The sequence below is a fragment of the Petromyzon marinus genome, chromosome 48, assembly GCF_048934315.1.
Source record: "Petromyzon marinus isolate PM22_M1 ecotype Great Lakes invasive population chromosome 48, UKy_Petmar_22M1.pri1.0, whole genome shotgun sequence".
NCBI lineage: Eukaryota > Metazoa > Chordata > Hyperoartia > Petromyzontiformes > Petromyzontidae > Petromyzon > Petromyzon marinus.
In genome coordinates, this window is record NC_133714.1 from 6,341,893 (window position 1) to 6,363,027 (window position 21,135).

Below are 21,135 nucleotides of genomic sequence, written 5' to 3' on the forward strand. Positions count from 1 at the left end.
CTGAGGGGAGACAAAGGCGGCCGGGCGTGGTGACGCACACACCAGCCTACCCTCCGCCGTGCCCCGTGTCGACCTTCATAGGTGCTGCTCGCTCACAGCACTTGCCCCAACTTTCTGCGTAGGCTGCACCGTGGGCATATTGGTCTCGTTGCGTCGTTGTGTTCTCGCTTTAAATTAACACTCGGAGATGAGATTTAAAAAAAAAAACCCACGTCCCGCATGGCGTGGAGCCACACTCATCGAGCAGCGGATTGACAGAAGGGCTGAGTCTTTGTGTGCCCCCTAACTGTACAAGTTGGCACAGTAAAGGGCACAGGCGGTGCATCAGCCAGTCATCTCAGTCGTCTCAGTCACTCGACCCGTGGCACCAGCAGGGTCTGCCCCGTGACCTCCTGCCAGCGGGCGTTCGACACTCCACGTGGCCTCAAGGTCCACATAGCCTGGCACAAGCGTCGTGGTGATGTCACCGCCACTTAGTGGCGAATGGCGGTTGTTGTTGTTGTTGTCTTGAATCACTCACACGTGCTCGATAACAGCACTTGCCCCGACAGCATGCGAAGGCTATACGGCGCGCCTTGGTAAAAATTTGTATTTCTGTGCGTGTGCACGTGCGCGTGCGAAATACACCTGCACGATAACTGCACAAATGAACGAGTGCCAAGTTTCGGATGATCGGGGGGGGGGGTGGGAAGGCAGGGGTGGGTGAGAGCGGTGGTGCAGTGGTTAGCGCGCTGCCTTATTGACCCCGTGTCATTATTTCGACTTCCAGCCACGGCTAACATCGGCGGCTAGTGATATCCTAAGGGGCCGTCCATAAATGACGTCACGCACCTGGGGGGGGGGGGGGGTGTCAGACATTTGTGACGATGTGTGACGAGTGGGGGGGGGGTGAGAAATGTGACGTCACATCAAAATGCGCAACTTTAAATAAATATGGACAACACGTTCTATTTATTTAAATAGACTTTTAAAAAAATGTTTCCTCCTACAACATCAGAGTGCATCGCCACATTAAATACGCTCTACAATGACAATAGTTTAAAGCGATTTGAAGCATGTTTTATATATTTGGGGGGGGGGGGGCAGAGCTCTGTGACGTCATATTTGAGGGGGGGTCTGACTTTTTGTGACACCGTGTGACGAAGGGGGGGGGGAAGGTCAAAAATCGTCCAAAATCGTGTGACGTCATTTATGGACGGCCCCGAATCGATCCGGACTCACACCAATAACGCCGATTTACCAACAACTCGCACTGACCAGCGTGGTGAAGTATGGTCTAGTCGCACTTTTGAATCTTTCCGAACACGTTTGAGTCCGTGAATGAACACGAGCAATGTTTGTCTTTTTAATAATGATCATAAATAATGGCATTTATATATATATACACAACTACAATGTCCTCTCTACCAATATTCTTCCAAAATTGCTATTGGCGTCTTGTAATGAGACCAATAATCCATTTGGAACCTCTTACCATAGCAGAATAGAGCCAAACAACCCTTCACGTGTAAGAATGTTCCATGCATATTGCTGAACAACTTCTGAGAGCCCTTCAATAGTAATAATAACAATGGCAATTTTCTACTGTAACCCCATAGCATGGCAAGCTACATATATCCCACAAATCAAGAGCAGCGCTAGCCCAACCGCCGCCTGAACATCAACAAACATTTAACCTTTAAACATAATTAATCACAACTTTGTGTGAGGACATGGATATCTACTTAAGTCTATGGGTCTCTATGTAAATATATGGGTCTCTATTTCGGTCTATGGGTCTCTATGCAAATCTATGGGTCTCTATCTAAGCATATGGGTCTCTATATAAATCTACGGGTCTCTATGTAAATATATGGGTCTCTATATAAGTCTATGAGTATCTGTGTAAGTCTATTGGTCTCTACGTATGTATGTGGGTTTCTATATAAATCTATGGGTCGCTATGTAAGTCTATGGGTCTTTGTGTAATTATATTGATCTCTATGTATGGCTTGGGTATCCATTTAAGCCTATGGGTCTCTATGTAGATCTTTTGATCTCTGTGTAAGTCTATGGGTCTCTATGTGAGTCGAGGGGTCGCTGTTTAAGTCTATGGGTCTCTGTGTAAGCCTAAGGGGTCTCTATGTAAGTCTATGGGACTCTGTAAACATATGGGGTCTCTATGTAAGTTTATAGGTCTCTATGTAAGTCTATGGGTATCTGTGTAAGTATATTGGTCTATACGTAAGTCTATGGATCTCTATGTAAGTCTATGGGTTTTTGTGTAAGTCTATGGGTTCTATGTATGTCTGTGGATCTCTATATAAATCTATGGGTTTCTATGTAAGTATATGGGTCTTTGTTTAAGTTTTTGATCTCTATGTATGTCTATGGGTATCCATTTAAGCCTATGGGTCTCTATGTAGATCTTTTGATCTCTGTGTAAGTCTATGGGTCTCTATGTGAGTCGAGGGGTCGCTGTTTAAGTCTATGGGTCTCTGTGTAAGCCTAAGGGGTATCTATGTAAGTCTATGGGACTCTGTAAACATATGGGGTCTCCATGTAAGTTTATGGGTCTCTGTGTAAGTATATGGGTTTATATGTACGTCTATTGGTCTCTGTGGCAATCTATGGATCTCTGTGTAAGTCTGTGGGTCTCTGTGTAAGTCTATGGGTCTCTATGTAAGTATATGCATCTCTGTGTAAGCCTATAGGGTGTCTTTGTAAGTATATGGGCCTTTGTGTAAGTCTATGTACGTATATGGGTTTCTGTGTCAGTCTATAGATCTCTATGTAAGTCTGTGGGTCTCTATGTAAGTATATTGGGTCTCTATGTAAGTCTATGGGTCTCTGGTAAGTCTATGGGTCTCTATGTACGTCTTGGGTCTCTGTGTCAGTCTATGGCTCTCTATGTAAGTCTGTGGGTCTCTATGTAAGTATATGGGGTCTCTATGTAAGTCTATGGGTCTCTGGTAAGTCTATGGCTTTATATGTACGTCTTTGGGTCTCTGTGTCAGTCTATGGCTCTCTATGTAAGTGTATGGGTCTCTATGTGCGTCTTTGGGTCTCTGTGTCAGTCTATAGCTCTCTATGTAAGTCTATGGGTCTTTGCTAAGTCTATGGGTCTCTGTGTACGTCTTTGGGTCTCTGTGTCAGTCTATGGCTCTCGATGTAAGTCTATGGGTCTCTGTGTAAGTCTATGGGGTCTCTATGTAAGTCTATGGGGTCTCTATGTAAGTCTATGGGTCTCTGTGTACGTCTTTGGGTCTCTGTGTCAGTCTATGGCTCTCGATGTAAGTCTATGGGTCTCTGTGTAAGTCTATGGGGTCTCTATGTAAGTCTATGGGGTCTCTATGTAAGTCTATGGGTCTCTATGTACATCTATGGGTCTCTGTGTAAATCATTAATGATCAAGTTTAATCACGGGTGGTTAGAATCTGGAATCAAACCCAGCTACTCGGCACACTATGGCACAGAATTCCTCTTCAAAACCACCCGGCTACCTCTTAGGACAAGTATATATATACATATTGTTTGAACTTGTTTGTAATTCTGTACGTAATAATAATCACCATCGCCACCTATGATCTATCCACTGCTAGATGAAGTCCACCCAGAGGCCGTCACCGTCACTCACAGCTCCGCAACGTCAACAATCTACCTTAGCCGGTGCACGCGACGATCTCAATGCTCCATCTCCACAACCGGTCACGATGACGTTTTCCCGCCCCTGAACTGCAACTCCAGCGTTACTCTCGACCAGTGGCCATGCTGTATGCATGGTGAACTTTTTTCGCACCGTGAGACGTTCAGCTGTAAGTGCGTTAGTGAGTGGGTGAGTGAGTGGGTGATTGACTGGGTGAGTGAATGGGTGAGTGTATGTATGTTGAACTTCTTTCACAACGTACGTAGCCAGCCGTAAGTGCGTTAGTGAGTGGGTGAGTGAGTAGGTGATAGAGTGGGTGAGTTAATGGGTGAGTGTATGTATCGATTTAAAGCTTTCGTGACTGCAATGATTCACCTTCTTTGGTTCTTTCGATAAAGTCACGTAGAATGAGAATAAAATAATAAATTTATAAAATAAAATAACACAATAATATTCTCACGCCGCTTGTGTTGTGGCCGAAACGTCGTGAGAATATTATTGTGTTATTTTATTTTATCAATTTATTATTTTATTCTCATTCTACGTGACTTTACCGAAAGAACCAAAGAAGAGTGTATGTATGTTGAACTTATTTCACAACGTACGCAGCCAGCCGTAAGTGCGTTAGTGAGTGGGTTAGTGAGTGGATGACTGAGTGGGTGAGTGTATGCATGCACGGTGAACTTCTTTAGCACCGTACGCAGCCAACCGTGAGTGAGTTAAATCAGTGAGTGGGTGAGTGAGTGGGTGAGTGAGTGGGTGCGTGAATGGGTGAGTGTATGTATGTTGAACTTATTTCACAACGTACGCAGCCAGCCGTAAGTGCGTTAGTGAGTGGGTTAGTGAGTGGATGAGTGAGTGGGTGAGTGTATGTATGCACGTTGAACTTCTTTAGCACCGTACTCAGCCAACCGTGAGTGAGTTAAATCAGTGAGTGGGTGAGTGAGTGGGTGAGTGAGTGGGTGAGTTAATGGGTGAGTGTATGTATGTTGAACTTCTTTCGCACCGTGAGTAGCCAACCGTGAGTGAGTGGGTCAGTGAGTGGATCAGTGAGTGGGTGAGTGGTTCAGTGAGTGGGTGAGTGTATGTATGCCGACTTCTTTCGCACCGTACGTACGTAGCCAACCGTGCTAATCGGAGGTGCGCACGGAAGGACAACAAACTGAACACAAAACGCAGTTCTAAAGAAATTAGTTTGTCAAACTAGACGATGATCTAACAAGTGGCTTCTTAATATCGGAAAGGGAAGAGCGTTCCAGACGGCCGCAGACGCGGCGCATCTGAAAGCGCCGCGCGATGCAGCGGTGACCGCCGACTTTCTTCGATGGCTTAGCCAAATGAGTGGCCGCTTCTGCTGCCGCGGGGATGAGCGGAGTTCGCGTGATGATGGATTACTGCTCCTTGACGACATCAGCAGCGAGGTGATTGGCGGTTCATTTGTGGAAAGCGCCGCTTTGTGATGTGCAATGAGTGCGACCTTTGGGGCCGTCCATAAATGACGTCACGCACCTAGGGCGGGGGGGGGGGGGTGTCAGACATTTGTGACGATGTGTGACGAGAGGGGGGGGGGGGGCGGGTTTGAGAAATGTGACGTCACATCAAAATGCGCAACTTTAAATAAATATAGACAACACGTTCTACTTAATTAAATAGACTTTTTTTAAATAAATGTTTTCTCCTACAACATCAGAGTGCAGCGCCACATTAAATCCGCAATACAATGGCAATAGTTTAAAGCGATTTGAAGCATGTTTTATTTTTGGTTTTGGCGGGGAGGGGGGGGGGCAGAACTTTGTGACGTCATATTTGAGGGGGAGGGTCAAAAATCGTCCAAAAACGCGTGACGTCATTTATGGACGGCCCCTTAGCAATGCAGCGCGGTGAGCACGGGACGGACACGGTGCCGGGTCTTAAAGAGGACCCGTCCCTGCCTGAACCTGCGCATTGAAAGCCTGGAGCCAGGCGGGAGTTGGAAGACACCATCGTGATGCCGCGTACATCACAGCTGTCCTGCTGTGTACATCACAGCTGTCCTGCTGTGTATATCACAGCTGTCCTGCTGTGTACATCACAGCTGTCCTGCTGTGTACATCACAGCTGTCCTGCTGTGTACATCACAGCTGTCCTGCTGTGTACATCACAGCTGTCCTGCCACGTACATCACAGCTGTCCTGCTGTGTACATCACAGCTGTCCTGCTGTGTACATCACAGCTGTCCTGCTGCCTACATCACAGCTGTCCTGCTGTGTACATCACAGCTGTCCTGCTGTGTACATCACAGCTGTCCTGCTGCGTACATCACAGCTGCCCTGCTGTGTACATCACAGCTGTCCTGCTGTGTACATCACAGCTGCCCTGCTGTGTACATCACAGCTGTCCTGCCACGTACATCACAGCTGTCCTGCTGTGTACATCACAGCTGTCCTGCTGTGTACATCACAGCTGCCCTGCTGTGTACATCACTGCTGTCCTGCTGTGTACATCACAGCTGTCCTGCCACGTACATCACAGCTGTCCTGCTGTGTACATCACAGCTGTCCTGCCACGTACATCACAGCTGTCCTGCTGTGTACATCACAGCTGTCCTGCTGTGTACATCACAGCTGTCCTGCTGCCTACATCACAGCTGTCCTGCTGTGTACATCATAGCTGTGCTGCTGCGTACATCACAGCTGTCCTGCTGTGTACATCACAGCTGTCCTGCTGTGTACATCACAGCTGTCCTGCTGTGTACATCACAGCTGTCCTGCTGCGTACATCACAGCTGCCCTGCTGTGTACATCACAGCTGTCCTGCTGTGTACATCACAGCTGTCCTGCTGTGTACATCACAGCTGCCCTGCTGTGTACATCACAGCTGTCCTGCCACGTACACCACAGCTGTCCTGCTGTGTACATCACAGCTGTCCTGCTGTGTACATCACAGCTGCCCTGCTGTGTACATCACAGCTGTCCTGCTGTGTACATCACAGCTGTCCTGCTGTGTACATCACAGCTGTCCTGCTGTGTACATCACAGCTGTCCTGCTGCGTACATCACAGCTGTCCCACCGCGCCTCGCCTCGTGTGACGCGGTGACAAGATATGAACTCCCTCGCCTGGTTTACAGGAGGTCGTGGGTTCGCGCCAGACCCTGACGCCTGCTGTATATGTGGAGTGTGTGTGTGTCTCTCTGTCTCATCATCATCATCACGGTGGCTATGAGTTGTTAACTCCCTCGCCTGGTTTACAGGAGGTCGTGGGTTCGCGCCAGACCCTGACGCCTGCTGTATATGTGGAGTGTGTGTGTCTCTCTGTCTCATCATCATCATCACGGTGGCTATGAGTTGTTAACTCCCTCGCCTGGTTTACAGGAGGTCGTGGGTTCGCGCCAGACCCTGACGCCTGCTGTATATGTGGAGTGTGTGTGTGTGTGTCTCTCTGTCTCATCATCACGGTGGCTATGAGTTGTTAACTACCTCGCCTGGTTTACAGGAGGTCGTGGGTTCGCGCCAGACCCTGACGCCTGCTGCTGCTGTATATTGGGAGTTTTCCTGTCTGCCTCGCGGCGGCCGGGATTTTTCTCGGGATCCTCCGGTCCCCCCCACTCCCTCCCTGCCCCGTCCACATTTAGAATCAACGTCACGCGTTCAGAGCATTCGGCTGTCCCCGTGATGATGATAAGCCACTGCGCTGGGCTATCACTTATGGGCCAGGTCGCTTCTGACAAAAAAAAAAACCACGAGACCTGTGTAACATCAATGGTCCTTGACGTAGTCAAATAAAAATAAATAAATAAATAGGTGTGTAGGTGCTCACTAGTGCCACTCGCTCCACAACGGTCCATCGAATGCTATCGGGGGGGTGGAGGGGTGGGGGCGATATTTTGCCTTTGCCTTTGGTCGCGTGCATCAGTATGCGATGCGCATCGTTTCACGCGGTACGGCGCGTGTCGAGCTCCCCCTCCACCCTCCTCCACCCCCCTCCACCCCCTCCACCTCCTCCACTCCCCTCCACCCCCTCCACCCTCCTCCACCTCCTCCACTCCCCTCCACTCCCCACCCACTCCAATCCCTCCACCCTCCTCCACCCCTCGACCCCCTACACCCCCCTCCACCCCCCTCCACTCCCTACCCCCTTCTCCACCTCCCCCCCACCCGATCCCCCATCCACCCCCCACCCCCTCCACCCCCCTCCACTCCCCACCCCCTCCAACCCCCTCCACGCCCCTCCCCGTCCACCCCCCTCCAACCCCCTCCACCCCACCCCCTCCACCCCCCACCCCCACCCCCCACCCCCTCCACCCCCTCCACCCACCTCCACTCCCCTCCACTCCCCACTCCCTCCACCCCCCTCCATTCCCTTCCCCCCCACCCGATCCCCCATCCACTCCCCACCCTCTCCAACCCCCTCCACGCCCCTCCCCGTCCACCCCCCTCCACCCCCCTCCACCCCCACCCCTCCACCCCCTCCACCCCACCCCCCCGGTGTGTTCACGACTCCCGTCCGCTCTTCGTCACCACCGACAGCGAGGCCCCACGCGACGGTCAACCCACGCACCTCCTCCCCACGCACGGACGAACCATGACGGCGTAGCCTGCACACAGACTTCATAGTCTTGGTTTCATTCGGTAAAGTCACGTCGATAGGAAATAAAAATTTAATTAAAATAAAAAATGGATTAAAAATAAAAGCAAAAAAAAAATCCCTCGACGTTTCGATGGCAACACAACGCGGTCTGATGAAGTTTTAAGTCAAAATGTGAAACCTGCACAGACTGTTGGGGCAAGTGCTGACAGCGTACGAGATGAGTGGTAGGGGTGGCGTGGGGGGGGGTGGGGTCACGTGGCTAGCACCGCGCACGCACGCCTTTGTCTCTCCGCTGTTGGCGTTCACGCACGAGCGTGATGAAAGGCGAAAATCACGAAGATAAAGGTGCCCCGTGTAGCCTCAATGGACTGCTTCGCCTGGGGAGTTGGGGGGTTGGGGCAAGTGCTGTGAGAGAGCGCCTATGAAGCACGCACAGCGCACGAGAAGGAGTGGTGTGGTTAGTTCCACGCCCGGCCGCCTTTGTCTTCCCAGTGCTTGTGTTTAAACACCGCAGCAGGTACCACCTCTACCATGCACGCACAAAGATAAAAGCCCCCTACCCCTCATATAGTATTCAGTAGGCTTTTGGGGCAAGTGCTGTTAGCGAGCACCTCGCAGGCCCTGTGTGGCACACGAGATAGATGGGTGGCCAGCACCACGCCCGGCCGCCTTTGTATTCTCAGTGTCTGATGCTTACACACGTGACAGGTACTAATTTCAGTCCGAGTCGGACCTACTTGGAACCCCAGCACGGGTTCAGATGTTGTTTTCCACTGCCCTGAGCCGTGGCCCGGGAATCGAATTCGAGTCGCCGCGTTCTGAACGCAGAGTGATAACCACATCCCCAAACACATACCGATGCATTATACATAAACTGAAAGCTTTTATCGTGTAAATAAATAGTTAAATATTACGTTTCAGTTGTTTTATTTTAGCTCGAGTTGTTTTTGTGTTTCTTATTCCAGGAAAACTGTGGGACCTGTGTGGGGAGATTGGACGAGAAACTCTCGGCAGGCATCAATATTTGAGCGCGGTTAACTTCGCCAGCCGGCTGCTCCTGCTGCTCCTGCTGCTGCTCCTGTTGCTGCTGCTGCTCCTCCTGCTGCTCCTGCTGCTCCTGTTGCTGCTGCTGCTGCTCCTGCTCCTCCTGCTGCTCCTGCTGCTCCTGCTGCTCCTGCTGCTGCTCCTCCTGCTGCTGCTCCCGCTGCTCCAGCTGCTGCTGCTCCTGCTGCTGCTGCTCCTGCTGCTGCTGCTCCTGCTGCTGCTCCTGCTCCTGTTGCAGCTGCTGCTCCTGCTGCTGCTGCTCCTGCTGCTGTTGCTCCCGCTGATCCTGCTGCTGCTCCAGCTCACGCTGCTCCTGTTGCTGCTGCTCCCGCTGCTCCTGCTGCTGCTCCTGCTCACGCTGCTCCTGTTGCTGCTGCTCCCGCTGCTGCTACTGCTGCTTCGTTCTCCGTGGCCAAGCCCACAAGGCGCCACGTGTGGCAACCGCAAGACTTTCTATTTTTTTAACGCAACAACGATGGAGGCTTGACGCAACTCCGTTCGGGCAAAATCGATGAGCAAGGTGAGCGCCCCCTCGCTCCGCGTGTTCCTCGCAGTTGTTGAACGTCGTTTAAATTTTGCTTGAGCTGCATAAATTGATTCAAATGCGCTTCCTCTGCTATCCACCATTAGTTCTGAAAATCTGGCCGGGACCCCCCTCCCCCAGCCCCCCTCTCTCAGCCGTTAGTGCTGTTGCCTCGACAGATGCATACATTGCTAATGCCTAACTCTCCCTCTCATCTCACTCTACTCCCCTCCACGCACTCTCCTACCTCTCCCCTCTCATCTCACTCTACTCCCCTCCACGCACTCTCCTACCTCTCCCCTCTCATCTCACTCTACTCCTCTCCACGCATTCTCGTACCTCTCCCCTCTCATCTCACTCTACTCCTCTCCACGCACTCTCCTACCTCTCCCTCTCATCTCACTCTACTCCCCTCCACGCACTCTCCTACCTCTCCCCTCTCATCTCACTCTACTCCTCTCCACGCACTCTCGTACCTCTCCCTCTCATCTCACTCTACTCCTCTCCACGCACTCTCCTACCTCTACCCCTCTCATCTCACTCAACTTCCTTCCACGCATTCCCCAATCCATCTGTGGAAGACTCCAATCAAGCGTCGCTCAGTGGGAGGTCGCTCTTTCTCCTCTGCTGCCCCCACAGTCCGGAACCACCATCCCCCAGCCATCCGTGCTGCCGCCTCCATGCCCCCTGGTTAAGTCCAGGCTCAATAAACACCTTCCATTCCCCTCCTCTGCCTAGGACTGCCCCTCTCTCTCTCTCTCCCTCTACGAAATAAACACACCGACTCCATCACGACAGAGAAGCGGTGGCATTCGTACAACTCAAAGTCAAAGATCCCCCGTGTATACCTACACGCACACGAGGGGGTGGGTGACGAGCACCACGCCCGGCCGCCTTTGTCTCCCTCGTGGGAGACAAAGGCGGCCGGGTACCCATTTGAACGCATGCCGCTGACGTGCGTGCGTTGCCTTCGTCGATGCATGCGTTCATCTCTCTCGGACTCTTTGCGCCTCTCGGCGATCACGCCTCTTCCATGCCCCTTGACCGTTCAGCAAAGGAAGCGGGCCTTGCACCGGACACCTTCAATGAACACATGACTCATTCGCAGTGGCCCGCCTCATGAAACTAGCGAGCTGGCTATGGGTGCCGCGCGCTCTCCATCTCTCTGTCAGCACAGCGACACGGCTCAGAATCAGAGACCACCCCCCCCCCCCCCCCCCCCCCCACTATGGGTAGCTGTTCCTTTTTGGCATTAAGGTTACTCGCAGCACCTGGCTGATCGATTGGCAGGCGTCTGCCAGTCGTGATGGGGGTGGGGTGGAGGGCGACCATTCGTCAACGTGAGTCATTTGTGGATATTTTTGTTTTTACAGCGTTGGAGCGAGATGGTGTTTTGGAGTGGTGGTGTGGGTGCTGCTGGTGGTGGTAGAGGGGTGTAAACCGGGGAAAACCGGAGGAAACTCGGTTAGAACAGGGGGAGACCATAGACACCTTAACACAGGAAGTCGCCCCAGTCGCGGGTGTGAATCATCATCATCATCAATCAGCAAAGGTCTATCCACTGCTGGATGAGTTACTGTGCTGGTTATGTGGGTTGTTTGACTATACTTCACCACTCTGGACAGTGCGGGTTGGCAAACGAGGGTGAGGTGGGGAGTGGAGGAGTGGGGAGCTGAGGACCGGTTCAGACATCACTCGCCACTGACGCTCATCGTGGTCCGGAATCGACCTTAGGTGGCCACGCGTTTCGAAGTGTGACATGGAGCTCCACGCTGTCGTATAGAGCGAAGAGGCAAATGCGCAGGCCCTGCAATAGCTCGCTCTCCGCCACCGCTTATGGACATCTGTGAAAAAAGACCTTCAAAGCTCATCGGATTGCTCCAGTATGAATATGTATTGACAGTAGAGCCTGCATGCGGTGTGAGGGGACTGGTGGCCACGGGAGGTAATGACAGGGGTATCAGTTGTGAGTGCCAAGGGACTGGTGGCTACGGGAGGTAATGACAGGGGAGCCAGTTGTGAGTGTGAAGGGACCGGTGGCCATGGGAGGTAATGACAGGGGTATCAGTTGTGAGTGTGAAGGGACTGGTGGCCACGGGAGGTAATGACAGGGGTATCAGTTGTGAGTGCGAAGGGACTGGTGGCAACGGGAGGTAATGACAGGGGTATCAGTTGTGAGTGTGAAGGGACCGGTGGCTACGGGAGGTAATGACAGGTGGAGTCAGCTGTGAGTGTGAAGGGACTGGTGGCCACGGGAGGTAATGACAGTGGAGTCAGCTGTGAGTGTGAAGGGACTGGTGGCTACGGGAGGTAATGACAGGGGTATCAGTTGTGAGCACGAAGGGACTGGTGGCCATGGGAGGTAATGACCGGGGTATCAGTTGTGAGTGCGAAGGGACTGGTGGCTACGGGAGGTAATGACAGGGGTATCAGTTGTGAGTGCGAAGGGACTGGTGGCAACGGGAGGTAATGACAGGGGTATCAGTTGTGAGTGTGAAGGGACCGGTGGCTACGGGAGGTAATGACAGGTGGAGTCAGCTGTGAGTGTGAAGGGACTGGTGGCCACGGGAGGTAATGACAGGGGAGTCAGCTGTGAGTGTGAAGGGACTGGTGGCTACGGGAGGTAATGACAGGGGTATCAGTTGTGAGTGTGAAGGAACTGGTGGCTACGGGAGGTAATGACAGGGGTATCAGTTGTGAGTGTGAAGTAACTGGTGGCTACGGGAGGTAATTACAGGGGTATCAGTTGTGAGTGTGAAGTAACTGGTGGCTACGGGAGGTAATGACAGGGGTATCAGTTGTGAGTGCGAAGGGACTGGTGGCTACGGGAGGTAATGACAGGGGTATCAGTTGTGAGTGCCAAGGGACTGGTGGCTACGGGAGGTAATGACAGGGGTATCAGTTGTGAGTGCCAAGGGACTGGTGGCTACGCGAGGTAATGACAGGGGTATCAGTTGTGAGTGCGAAGGGACTGGTGGCCACGGGAGATAATGACAGGGGTATCAGTTGTGAGTGCGAAGGGACTAGTGGCTACAGGAGGTAATGACAGGGGTATCAGTTGTGAGTGCGAAAGAACTGGTGGCTACGAGAGGTAATGACAGGGGTATCAGTTGTGAGTGCAAAGGGACTGGTGGCCATGAGAGGTAATGACAGGGGTATCAGTTGTGAGTGCAAAGGGACTGGTGGTCACGGGAGGTAATGACAGGGGTATCAGTTGTGAGTGCCAAGGGACTGGTGGCTGCTCCAGAAAGGAGCGTTGTCAGGCGACGGAAGAGGCCGGTGGAGTCTGCCGGTAGAGGGAGCGTCCAGAGTCAGCGAGAATGATCGAGAAGGGGGGCGTGGCCTCGTGTTGAGATATAAGGGAGATGCGCGGGAGACTCCGGGCTGTTGTGGTGGGATCTCCGCCTGATGTCAAGAGCAAAGTTCGTGCGGAATAATAGCCATTTTCTATACTTTTGAGGCATAAGCAATTCGAAAATACCACTTACTACCCAGGGACAAAAATTCGTGTTACATTATGGACGGTCCTCCATTAGTCCACGCGAGGTAACTCTAATGTTGGTCTTGGTCGGGAATCTAACTCATGTGGCCAGTGTGGCAAGCAGATCCACACTGCTGTGTAGAGGGACACGGGTAAAGGCGTAGCCCTGCAAGCGCTTGCTCACTCCACTGCTAGCGGAAGCGCCCCCCCCCAACCCCCTCGCTAGAGGGGTATGAGAGAGTTCACCGTCCAGTGCTGTCTGAGCTGCATTGGCTTCCGTTTGCTCTCATTACGCACGCAAAGTGCTTGCGGCAAATCAACCACAATCACTCAGCCGATTTCGTCAAGGAGCATAAACCTCCATCACACGAACTTCGGTCTTCCTCGCAGCGGCTTTCGGCTTAGCCATCGAACAAAGACTGTATTCACCGCATCGTGCGGCGCTTTCAGATGCGTTGCTGCGGCCATCTGGAACGCTCTTCCTTCCGATATATATTTTTTTGACTTTTAAACAACTTTCATTGCCGCCAGCAGCAACAGCACTGGAGGCGATTTCGATACGAAATGCACAAAGTCACCAGAAACACAAATGAAAATAAACGCTACAAATCCACGCGCTGTGGCGCTAAAAGCACCGCGCACAACACGAAGGTAAAGCCACGTGGTGGTGGTGGTGGTGGTTTTCATCGCGCACGCCATATGGCGGTCGTCGCGCACGCCATATTAGGAATCCACTGGAGTCATGCACTTTAAAGTCTGGATTGAAAACTAACTTCTTTTACAACTGCTTTTTGTGTGCTCAGTTTTATTGTCCTTCCCCGATCACCTTTGCTTTGCATGGTCGGCGATGTACGGTGCGAAATAAGTGCAACATGGGTACACACATACGCGCACGCGCACGCACACACAGTCGAGCATCACAGGCTGCTTGTACAACTCGGCAGGCTCACAATGGCCATGGCCAGGGAGGTCCTCGAGTCAGGACAATTAAGGTTCCGATTCGTAATCCGCCCGTGATTAAAGCGGGTCCTCGGGTCTGTGCGAGGTAATGTTCTCAGGCCACGGTCACCAGTGACTGCACAAAAAATACCGTCACGTAAAATTTTGATTCCGAACCTCAATGCGGTCGAGCGAGGCGGAGCGCGGCTCGTAACCACGCGAGAGAATGAGCGACGCTCGCTGCCTCTCTCTCTCTCTCTGTCGTGAGAGAGGCAGCGGCCGTGTCTCGTCTTGCGGCGAGAGAGGGGGAGAGAAAGCGGTACCGGTTGAAAGCGACTTGGCACGAAAACTCCAGACGCCAGCAATCTTCATCGCCAGTCCCGCCGCGGGTAGCTGGCGCGGCCCCCCTCGTTGTCATTTAGCGCAGGCCCCTGAGCATTCGGCACCCCGACAATACACAAAGAGTGTCAACGCCTCCCCCCACCATCACCACCACCCCCACCACCACCCCCATCATCATCGTGATGCTGTCAAACCCCCAAGATGGCTACAAATTTGTGGCGGCCCTCCCGCTGATGATGTCTTATCGGCGAAAGTGAAGCGCACTGACCCGGGCTTTACCATTGCCCTGCCTGGTCCAACAATGCATGTGTCGCAATTGTGAGCGATTATCCATCTGCTGCTGGGTGAAATCCTTCCGAAAAGCCAGAACCCATCTCTCACGGACTCGTAATGTAAAGATCCACGCGGCTGCTGTGCACGAGTTATTTCCAATCTCCCCTTCGATTCTCCTCCGTGAACTCCAATGGATTCCCGTTTACTGCAACTGACGCTATAGTCCTTACATCTCTCCATGGCCTGGCCCCACTTCATCATCTCTCCTCTCTCATCTCCTTCCATGACCCCTCCTCTCGTCCTCTTATCTCTCGGTCTCTCATTCTCCCTGTGCCCAATTGCGTTTTCGGTCCTTCTCCCTCCTTGCTTCCCTCCACAGGAATAATCTCCCCCTGTACATTGAGCAGCACTGCCCATAGACTCAGCACTATCCATAGACTCAGCACTGCCCATAGACTCAGCACTGTTCATAGACTCAGCACTGACCATAGACAGCACTGTTCATAGACTCAGCACTGTTCATAGACTCAGCACTGTTCATAGACTCAGCACTGTTCATAGACTCAGCACTGTTCATAGACTCAGCACTGTTCGTAGAGTCAACACTACCCATAGACTCAACAATGTTCCATAGACTCAACACTGTCCATAGAATCAGCACTGTCCATAGACCCAAAACTGCCCATTGACTCAGCACTGCCCATAGACTCAGCACTGCCCATAGACTCAACAATGTTCCATAGACTCAACACTGTCCATAGAATCAGCACTCCCCATCGACTCAACACTGCCCATAGACTCAGCACTGTCCATAGACTCAACACTGCCCATAGACTCAGCACTGCCCATAGACTCAACAATGTTCCATAGACTCAACACTGTCCATAGAATCAGCACTGCCCATCGACTCAACACTGCCCATAGACTCAGCACTGCCCATAGACTCAACACTGCCCATAGACTCAGCACTGCCCATAGACTCAGCACTGCCTATAGACTCAACAATTTTCCATAGACTCAACACTGTCCATAGAATCACCACTGCCGATCGACTCAACACTGCCCATAGACTCAGCACTGCCCATAGACTCAGCACTGTCCATAGACTCAGCATTGCTCATAGATTCAACACTGCCCATAGACTCAGCACTGCCCCTGTACACGAAGCAGTCCCCCTCCTTGACCTCCTACCGTTCCTCTCTTCAAGCCTCACCTCTCCTTGATCGCCCATTCTTTTCATCTTCCCTCCCCGTCGCCCCTCCACTCATCTCCGTCCCTCCTCTACCCTATCGTGATCCCCCAAGCACCCCTCTATCGCTGTCGCTCATTCCTCAACCACCGTAGCGCTTCCCCTGCCAACGACATCATTCCATTCTCTTTGGTCCTTTCGGTAAAGTCACGTAGGTATATAATAAAATAAATCACGACGTTTCGGGCGCAACACGAGCGTCCGTCATCAGGTGGGAAAGCATGGTCTGCAGCTGAGGCAGACTGTTTTAAAAGGTTTGGAATGGGTGTAGCCCAAGGGTCATAAAAAAGTGGCCGGTGCTAGTGATGTTAACGTGAGAAATTAGCATGTAACTGTAAGATAGCAGAGCGGCCTCCTAGACGAGGGAGTGCGACCCAACGGGTGCAATCCAAGTAGCATGTGAGCATGAGAGTGCAATCCAAAGGACATGTGAGCATGAGAGTGTAATCCAAGTGGCATGTGAGCATGAGAGTGCAATCCAAGTGGCATGTGAGCATGAGAGTGTAATCCGAAGGGCATGTGATCATGAGAGATGCAATCCAAAGGGCATGTGAGCATGAGAGTGCAATACAAAGGACATGTGAGTATGATAGTGTCATCCAAAGGACATGTGAGTACGAGAGTGCAATCCAAAGGACATGTGAGCATGAGAGTGCAATCCAAACGACATGTGAGCATGAGAGTGTAATCTAAACGACATGTGAGCATGAGAGTGTCATCCAAAGGACATGTGAGCATGAGAGTGCAATCCAAAGGACATGTGAGCATGATAGATCTAAGAGAGAGGCATAGAGAGAGACAGAGACACAGAGAGTCGGAAATAACAGCTGACATATGCACGCAGGATGCAAACATCGCAGTCAGTTAAAACCGGGTTCGTTGCGCAATGTGCTAACCACTGCGCCACCGATCCACACAAAAAGCCTCTATCCACAAAGACAAAGATCCCCCGTATAGCCTGAACAGACTGTTGGGGCAAGTGCTGTTAGCCAGCTCCTATGAAGGCCGGCACAGCATACGAGGGGGTGGGTGGCCAGAATCAAGCCCGGCCGCTTTTGTCTCCTCAGTGGCGATGTTTACTACACCTCGTACTAGGTACTCATTTGAGGCTAAGTCGACCTAGGGGAGGCCCACGACCGGTTCAGATAATCGTCACTGGTGTTGGCCGTGAGCGGGAATCGAACCCGTGTTGCCGGGTTCATAGCGCAGCGCGCTAACCGCTACACGACCGCTCCCCCACTCGCTTCCTCCAAACACACACACAGACACACAGACACACACAGACACATACAGACACACACACACACAGACACACACACAGACACACACGCGCGCGTGCAACTGCACACACACAGAGACGCATAATTCCACCATCCCTCCCGCTGTCTCCCCGGAGTCGGTAGCGACCGATTTGGCGATATTTAATTGAGAGAATTCATCACGCGGCGCTTGGCGTCTCCGCATGGCCGGGAGCTCAGCTGGGGTACACCCTGGGAAGTACGCAAAGATGCATGGACAGAAATAGGGAGAGGAGGCACGCCGGTAATTACGCCGAGGGACAGGGAGAGGAATGCGTTACATGGATTCGAGAGCGGGCGGGCGGACGCACGCACGGTCGAAGTACACATCGCATCGACTGTTTGAAGCGAATCGAGCGGTTGCATTTTGGGAAGGAAGAGCGCGTGGCTGGAATGGATGCTGAGGTCGGTAACGGAATGGCAGCCCGAGGAATGGATCGCGCCCGAGAGGGTATTACGGACGCTGCGGAGACGGAGGGGCGAGATCGGTACTTGTGCGCGCGAGTTGCGCGGTGAATTCGTGGCATCTCGTGACCGTGAAAGATGTTATGATGGCGTGGGGAACCGTTCGTCCAGCACGGGATGGGTCATGGCACGTGATAATAATGATGTGGAGAGGCCTTCATCCATCAGCGGATAGACCATGGGTCATGATGATGATGATGATGAAGCTCATGATCTGTGAGCGGGGACGGTGAGATGAGCTCGTGCGCAGGACGAGAACTGATTGCGGCATCTCAGGACGGTGAGGGATGAAGCTCGTCGGGGATGATGATGATGATGTAAGCAGCAGCAGCAGACAGCGTAGGTTTGAGAAACTGTCTGGCGGCAGCTTGTAGGAGGGAGACAAAGGTGGCTGGAGTGTAGCGAGAGCCAGTTGTGCTGTGGGGAAGGAGCGGGGGTGGATATGAGTCAGATCCGTTGAGGGATTTAGATATTGATCACGGACTTGTGTGCGCGGGGTTACGCAAAGTTCTCATATATATATCGTGATGACGGTGGATTTGCAACAAGGTGTCAAACAATGTAGAAGTGTTAATCTTCACCCAAGTGTAATTATTATTGCGATTATTATTTACCACACGCTTGTTTATCCACGACAAAAAAAAGCCGCACTGAGTCTCAAGAGTTTTTGTTTTGTCCTGGCCACGTGTTCGAAGTGGGCCACGATGACTGCTTCGCGTAATCGAGGTGTGAATTATTTAGTTTTTCTCTCTCTCTCAAACTCGGGCCAAATTCGGAACGCTGACGATGGCACACGTTGGCCAACTTCTTTCGAACGGCATCGCGGGCTTCGTAACGACCGCCGTGACGGCGAGCCGTAGTCTCTTCTGGGTTTTTTTTTCGGGTTGTTTTTTTTCGTTTTCCGGTAAAGACACCCGCGCGATGTTAGCCGCGGCAGCCGCTGAACATTCGAAACCGCGATTCCCTCCGAGAATGAGTTTGCAAGGTGCGCTTTGGCTGGGCCACTTCGCAGTCCAGGGCAAGAAGAGGTCGGCAAAAAATCAAAACATTTCAAAGAAGAGGAAGAATAAGAAGGGACATTTGTTATGTTGTGTTGTTGTGGCTTTGACCAAACATTGTTCGAGAGCCGCATTCCACGCCCAAGCTACTTCACGCACACAAACACAGCAGCAGCAGCAGCAGTATATGCCGGCCGACGACAAACACATTCTGACTTGAAGAGACAAAATGGCCAATGGGATACGTCATAATGGCAATGCAAATGTATTAATGCAGCATTCCATACTGGGATACTAATGCGCAATGCATGGAAAGCAGTGAAACATGAACAGAACCCAGGGGGCAACTTGAACGCACTAAAGAGGGAAGGCCACTTTAAAGTGGCGGGGCTTTCAAATTAGATTTAAATACAGGGTCCTTAAAAAAAAGTTAACACTTATATGGGACTATCGTTTTTAATCGAAAACGAACGGATAATACTATACTGTAGCATAATAAACGTAATGTTAATAGCTTAAAAAAAAAAGAAGTCAAAGAGTCTCTCCACTCGTTCGCCGTCGTAGTCAACGTGTGGCCTGGAATCTTCTCCAGGCCGCCTCAAGGGCCCGGAGGCGGCGCGCATTTCTCGTGGCGTGGTTGCAAATTCTCCGAAGTGTTAACATTTTTTTGAAGCACCCCGTTGTTCTACCGATTCCGATTGGCTGATTTCGAAGTGGCGAGGCGTTTCATAACCTGGGTACCGCGCTAATAAAAGGCCCCATCACCACAATGCTCAACTTCTGCTTAAGCTTCGATTTAAAGCTTTCGTGACTGCAATGATTCATCTTCTTTGGTTCTTTCGGTAAAGTCACGTAGAATGATAATAAAAAAATAATAAATTGATAAAATATTGTCATTGATAAAATATTGTTATTTTATTTTATCAATTTATTATTTTATTATCATTCTGCTTAAGCTCACCGAGATCGGGGGGGGGGGGTGGACGGGGGACATTCTGCAACGATACGAGTTGATCTCTCCGTCACCTCCAATGGATGAAGGCCTCGCGCGATGTCGATTAGAGAGAGCGTGGGGGTGGGGGTGGCGGGGGTGCGGTTTATCATACTTCACCATGCTGGTCAGTGAAAGGTCTCGGGGGAGGTGGGGGGGGTTAAGACTGGTTCTGTTCCGTTAACCTTACCACTGATGTTAGCCATCGCTGGGAGTTGAACTCGGGTCGCTAATCGAAAACGAACGCACGCTAATCACAATACCACCGCTCCATCGACTGCTGGCTGCGTACACACGTGTGCGTGTGCGCGTGTGTGCGCGCGTGTGTACGTGCTCACGTGAAACACGCGCGCACGCGCACACAAACGCACGCAACACTGAAATTTCACGCTCGATTTGAACCGGCTCTATTCAACTCTGCCGCTCAAAGCGCCCTCGTTGAGAACGCCGAGGCGAGGTGACGCATCCTGCTGCTATCAATTCATGATCCTTACGATCACCATTCCCTCCATCCCCGCCACCCGCGGTCACACCGTGTCCTTGCCCTTCCACGCCTTGTGAGAGTTTTTGAACGTCTGTTATCCGCACACTCTTACGAGCCCGGTCCATCACAGGTCCGCCACGCTTCAAAGCACGTCACGAAACTTGCTCCGTCCGACTCGGAGCGCGCGTCTCCCTCTCTCCCTCTCTCTCTCCACGTTGCCCAGTGCGGTATCAGATTCTCGTTCAGTGCCACTGTCCCGTGTTTCTGATTCACTTCGTCCGTAACAGGTAAACGCGCTCTGATGCCAGAACTCACACTGGTACCTGTACCGAACTTTGCCACATTACATTTGGGGGTGTCCATAAATGACGTCACGCGGTTTATGACGATTTTTGACCCCCCTTCCCTCCCTCCCTCGTCACACGGCGTCACAAAAAGTCAGGCCCCCCCTCAAATATGACGTCACAAAGCTCTGCACCACCCCCCCCCCAAAAAAAAAACATATTTCCATTTTGAAAATAAAAACATGCTTCAAATCGCTTTAAACTGTGTTGTTGTAACAATTCTATATTTATTGAAAGATGTGCATTTTTACGTGACGTCACATTTCTCACCCCCCCCCCCCTCGTCACACATCGTCACAAATGTCTGATCCACCCCCCCCCCCCAGGTGCGTGACGTCATTTATGGGCGGCCCCTTTGCACTGGTTTTTGATTCGCGTGCGCATTGAATACGATCGTTGACCTCCTCGTCTGTAAGTTTGTGCAATAGTCCTCGTAGACCAAGCTGTTCTTGTTATTGCTAATGCTGGTGGTGTTAACGCTGATGCTGTTGTTGCTGCTGCTGCTGTTGCTG